Source organism: Crocodylus siamensis, chromosome 4 (assembly GCF_052110815.1).
Source record: "Crocodylus siamensis isolate JL-2025a chromosome 4, ASM5211081v1, whole genome shotgun sequence".
In the NCBI taxonomy this organism is placed as follows: Eukaryota; Metazoa; Chordata; order Crocodylia; family Crocodylidae; genus Crocodylus; species Crocodylus siamensis.
The window spans coordinates 216879825-216886019 of record NC_143398.1 but is presented as its reverse complement, the minus strand read 5'-3'; positions in this window follow the sequence as shown (position 1 = coordinate 216886019).

Sequence of the window (6195 nt, the reverse complement as noted above, 5' to 3'; positions counted from 1 at the left end):
GCAAAACTACTTTCAAGTTCACCAGCTATTTTGCTTGAATAAGGAAGATACATTTGGCCTACACCGTATGATTAGAAAAAGTCAGATGAGTGAATCTGTACCAAGAAGTTTCAAAGGCCTATAGCTTCACTAAAAGAATAATTTGTTAGAAGAAGGAAGGTATTAAAATTTCACTTCAGACACTTCATTATGGAAAAGTAGAGTGGTTCATGAGCATGAGAGAGAAAGTACTAAGATCTCTTCACAAAGAATTACAGAAAAAAAATGAGGCTTAAGATCTGCTGCAGCCTGAGCTCCATATTGCAATAATCCACACAAGCTGAAAGAAATATGGTTCATATATCTAGGTGACAGTATTAATCAGATGCCTGAATTGTTCTACATTATTAGCTAAACACATTTCCCAAGGATCCAATACTGGTCATTTTAAGTTTGTGGTTTAAAAGGAAATATGGGCTGAAAAGCACAAAAATAATCTCATTATTCCTAGTTGCAGCCTTGGGCAAGATCGTAATGAAATGGGATGGGAAGAAAGCTCCATATGAAGGAAAATGGTCTGAAAGAATCTTTGAAGTGTTGATAATGACAAAGTTAACAAACGAAACTAACTACACAGGAAGGCTACTTTCTGCACAATTCAACTACAGAAAATCTGATTTAAAAAAATCAATGGCTAGCCAAGAAAACTTGGAGCCTTTCCAATTTCATAAACTATAAACATGATGAGTTATCCAATGTCTATCTTAAAAGGGACTACTTAAATACAACAGTCCTTAAAACTTTAGTTATTTTGAGGTGAAGGGTAGTGTTATGGGTTACCTTTAAAACATCATAATGGCTCTTAAAAAACGAAAGCATTCACCCATTAAAGATGAGTTACTACCCATATTTAGTACCCGCTAAGACTGCTTGCAGGTGTTAAAAAAAAACCCAAAACACCCATGCACTTTATTGAAAGAAGCAGCATGTTACTTTGACCCAGCTCTGCAGTGCCTGTATAGTGGCAGATCTGAGCGTATAGAGAGGGTATTAACCCTGAACGTGTGACTAATGACTAGCACTTGTTAACCCTGACACTGACTAACATTCCTTAGAATTAGCACTTGCTAATCTTAATGTGTAATCTCTCCCTTGGTCTCAGCTCTGCCCTGGTGTGGCATACAGCAAGCCCACTGGGTCTCAGTTCTGCCACAGTGTGAGTGCTAACCCAACTCCTGCCCCACTGTAGCATGCATAGAGTGAGCCTGCTGGGTCTCAGCCCTACCCTGGTGCAAGTGCTAACCCAGCTCCCTCTCCTCCCACCCCAAGCCAATCCCAATTCAGTGTAACACATGACAATTTTTGTTCTGTTTTATTTTTTTTTTCCCTACACCTTTCTCTTTATTTCTCCCTGGCCCACTCACTTAAAATAATCTTTTTTTCCAAAACTTTTCCCTTTTCACCCATGGTTCCAGCTGGTGCCTGCTGGGTGAGGGAAGTCACATGGGCAACCGGATCGGTGCCACCTTAGTTGGGGAGGTCACATGTGACCAGTCAAAGACTGGGGGCGGGGGGGAGGGGTCATGGCCACACTACTCCCAGAATTGGCTCTGGCGCTTCATCCAGCGCTCCCACTCCTGGCCACTGCTTGCAGGCAGGGGGCACTGGCATTCCTGCCTGCCCCCCCACCCATTGCCTAAATGGGGAGCGTGGCCTGTCAGGGGGTGCACCTGCACTCTCAAAGGGTGCATGTGTACCCTGTGTGCCCCATACTCATTGCCACTGGGAAGCCACAAGGTGGTTTCTGTGCATCTAAGCTACATGCTACCTTTCCCCTCCTCTCCCACCCCAGAGGAAGGAGGGAGCTTTTGTCCATGCAGATCTAACACAGCATTAAGCCTTTACCCGTGACTGCTCTGAAACTGTTCTAACTTTATGACAGCATAACATTGCAAAGACTTTAAATATTTTTAAGGTAACCTGTAACAGCAGAATTGTTTCTAGAAGCTTTTTTGTTTATATTTTTTGACCAGACTTCTAACTTTCTTATTTTATGGTGATGCACTATTATGACTTGTTCTTATGTATGTGAGGGAAGGGATAAGTTATACCCATCTTCAAAGGGTATGTCTTAGAATATAAAGAGGATACACACCCTGCATCCAGTAAGCATGCAGCCACTGAGCTTGTTAAAAAGAGGAAATTGCTACAACTGCTTCTCTTGGACAAGAAGTATAATCTATTAGGAAGGTGTTAACAACCCTTTGAAAAGCATGTATGTTAGTAAGGCATGTCAGAATATATTGCTCCTATACATGTGCAGGGAGGTTGCTCCAATGTCCTGTAATTACAACACACTGTAATTAATCAAGTCTGCCAGCGTGGTTATTACTGTGCTATAGCAGGCTCCAGGTGTCATGTGTATCAGTGTCCCTGTGCAGAAAAATGGTGGCAGGAGCACTTTAAATAAACCTTGTTTAATGAGCTTTAATTAAAGAGCCCCTGCTGCTGTTTTTCAGCACCAAGACACTGATACATACAACGCTCCAGGCGCTTTTAGTGTAGCTCTTGGAGCCACACTAATTAAAACACCCCACCCTGCCTCCCAGAGCATGTTTATAAATGCCCCTGACTATTAATAAAGAGGGAAGAAGTCTTTTGAGTCTGGACTCCAGTAGTAAAATTTCATTACATATCTATAAAATACTACAGCAATAGTTAGCCATGTTAGCCTGAAGTTAGGCAGAAGGCAGGGCAAAGTGGCACTTTCTACATTAACTTGTTTAGTGAGGCATGAGCTTTTGTAGGCTGCAGACTACTTTGTCAGATGTGATTAATTTTCAGAGAAGTAGAAAGGAATAGGAATAGGAATACAAAGGATAGGGAAAGGGTGAAGAAAAGAGGGCATTGCTGAGAGAGGCAAAGATGGATTGAGGAGATCAAAAGGGACAAAGCAGTCCAAACTTGCCATTCTGGGCCATCTTGAAGACCCCTTCTGTAACTTACGGGGCTGCTCAGCCTCTTGCCCATCACCTCATCCCAAACACCGCCACAAACAGTGCAAACAACTACCTGAGCATTCTGCCAATAATGAATCCCACCCAGGCCCTCTGTTCATGAGATGGTGACAGTAAGAAGTGCACAAGACCATTTGGTCCTTTGTATACTTTGAGGTTTACATTATGTGGACACGCCTGACTTAAGTGCAACTGAAATAATGGCACTAATTATACACTCTGGTGCAGCAGTTTAGATAAGACTCGTCAAATTCTCAACCGTTACAATGAGATGAAACGCAGGTAACACCACGTGCTTCAGTAAAGTTACCCAGGATTGCTACTGCTGTAATAAACACCAAGCTCTGAAGTCAAACATTCAAGAAAGACTGCCAAACTCTTTGTTCTAAACTCATTAAAATTACTTTGTTAGCAGCAAATAAAAATCTACATGGGGGGAGGGGAGGGGTTGTTGGCAGTAAGTGCTTTGATGAAAGTTTATCCCTGACTTAGTGACTCATTAATTGGTTGTCAAAAAATGTCAATTTGTTATTCAACTGTTTAACAAAGAAAATAAGCAGTAGTGCTTCTGTATTGTCAAATAAATTGCTTCCCTGTAGGTTGCTGAAACGTCATCTTATCCTTCCTCCGCCCATTTTTTTCCTCCCCTTTCATAGGATGATGTACAACTAAAACATGCCTGGGTCCTACGTTAGGCCACCAGGGGTAGTAACATGACTAACTTAGTGTGCAAGCTAAGGGCAGTCTAATAACGATATCTTAAAGGAGCTCTTTACAAGCTTTTGGGCACAAACTCCTTTGTCAGGCATAGGGGGCATTTTTACACACGAATGTGTCACAGTGCCCAGTGCTATGAAAAGCACCCGGTGCTGTGAGACATGCAGTTGTATAAGCAGCAAAATGCACATCAGCACTGAGAAAATGGTGGTGGTCTGCTTTTGAATTACAAGACCTTGGAGGTGCTCTAGTTCAAAAGTGCATCACCTCCATGTTCTATGTGTTATGCACATTTTGCCACTTATGCAACGGCACACGGTGCAGTGCAGGTCACCTCAGCTTGCGTGTGAAGCAGACTTGACTAATCAAGTCTGCTCCAAAGAAGCAGATCTCCGGCACATCGCTGGAAAAAAGTATATGTATAAATGCCCAGAGAGACTCTGCAGAGACTCCTTATGCCTGATGAAGGGTGTTTGTGCCTGAAAACTTGCAAATAATGTTTTTCCAACTATTCAGTTGAACTAATAAAAGATATCACATCTACCCAAAGAACCTTGCCTGCCTAGGTTCCTAAACCAACACGGCTACAACCAACAGCCTTGCATCTGAAAGGAGCCAAAAGTGAAGGAAAGGTATCTGATAAGCCTCTGAATGCTATTTTAATATTCCAGACCATTTATTTCTTTTGTAAAGAAAAGTTCCTTCTTACACTCCTTTTGCTCCCCCCCCACCCCACTTCTTAAAGGCCACATGTTGTGGTGAATATATCAATGTGAATAGGGTAGGTCAGTATTTTAAACCATCTCTCACATATACATCCATCTAATACAGGGGTGTCCAACCTTTTTGAATGTGGGACTGGATCATGAACTTTTTATCACCCAGTAGGCCGGCGAGCTATATTCAAAGACCTCACAGGAAGCAGTATCACATCACCCCCCTGAAACGAAAGTATAGTGTTTACTTTTGTTTCCCATCACAGCACCTTGGGCCTCAGCAAACAGCTTGGAAGGCTGCATGGCAGGCTGCAAGCCATATGTTGGACAAGCCTGATCTAATATAATCCTAAGAAAGTCTTGTATCAGGGTGGGGGTTATTTTTGCAAAACAACTTTCTGAGAAACCTATGTTTTGCTCTAGTGTAGAATGAAAACATGTTTGGAAATTTCAAATCATTTGGTAAAATTAAAATCAGCCTGGTCTCTCCTTGCTAGGAAGCTTGTTTTGATTACAGCTTGCCTCCTGCTTATAAACTATTCCCTCACCATTTGTTTCCTTTCTGCTCTCTCCCCTGGGTTTTTTCTAGCTCTCGGTGGGACACTTTCCCTCATTATCCAAGTGCCCTGCAGCTGGGATCTCACAACCGGGTTGACCCTTCTTAAAAAGGTACAGACCACCCTATTGCACTTTCCTACATACATAAAATGAACAACAGAAAGCAAATAAATTGAATCAAATCAGTTTTAATCTTAGTTGATGCTAAGGTCATTGCACATTTATCTTCTAGGTCTCATATATATATACAATGACCTTAGCATCAACTAAGATTAAAACTGATTTGATTCAATTTATTTGCTTTCTGTCACTCATTTTATTTACCTAAATTAATTTCTTTCTGACTGCCATATATCATTTGTAGAGTGATAATCATAAAAATCAAGCTCTCCCTGCTATCACTGATTCTGATCCAAAATTCAGTGAAGTCTGAGTATCTCCCACAACTTCAGAATGTCTTGGTGGAGGCCACTAGCATGAATTTATTCTCTGATAAATTATTTGGATCTAGTTCTTTGCTTTTTTATATATAATTAAATGGGTTGAAAATATTCAAGCTGTAATTAAATTAAGATCCTATCCTTTTCATTGATCTTCAAAGAAACTAATGCTAGGGGACAACAAATTGTTTCATTTTCTTCCTAGATGAAATAAGACTTCAGTAGTTGCCCCAAGCACGAATGCACATGTAAAGTCCATTAGTGTGTCCAGTTGCCATTTCAGCTATATAGTTAGTTATATAGCCCTGACTTTCATGGTGCAACATGAAAATTCTAATCAGGAGAGGTGCCATTGTGCAACATACAATTTTCAGCAAGTTACTGAAAACTTTTGTTTCTCAGAGGTATGTGCATTTCATTGTATAAGGTTTATATGCTTATCTAGCTAAGCTAATCTTGTCGAAGGAAGTTATTTTAATCAGATCATCCATAGTTAGCACATTACATCCTACTTCTAGAACCATATGCATTTACTATTGCATGTAGGATGATCTGGCTTTAAGCGCTTACACATTTTTAAGGCTAATCTCAATAGAAATATTCACCTAAAATATTGACATAAGGCCCAGAAAGATGCATTAATTCACACACAATCATGTAATAGCTATATTGTGCTCCTCTGCTATGTTCAGCTTTAGGTACTGACCTGCAGCTGTCCAGCTGGAGAACAGGTATGAAATCCTGACACTGGATGAAAAGAAGCCCACT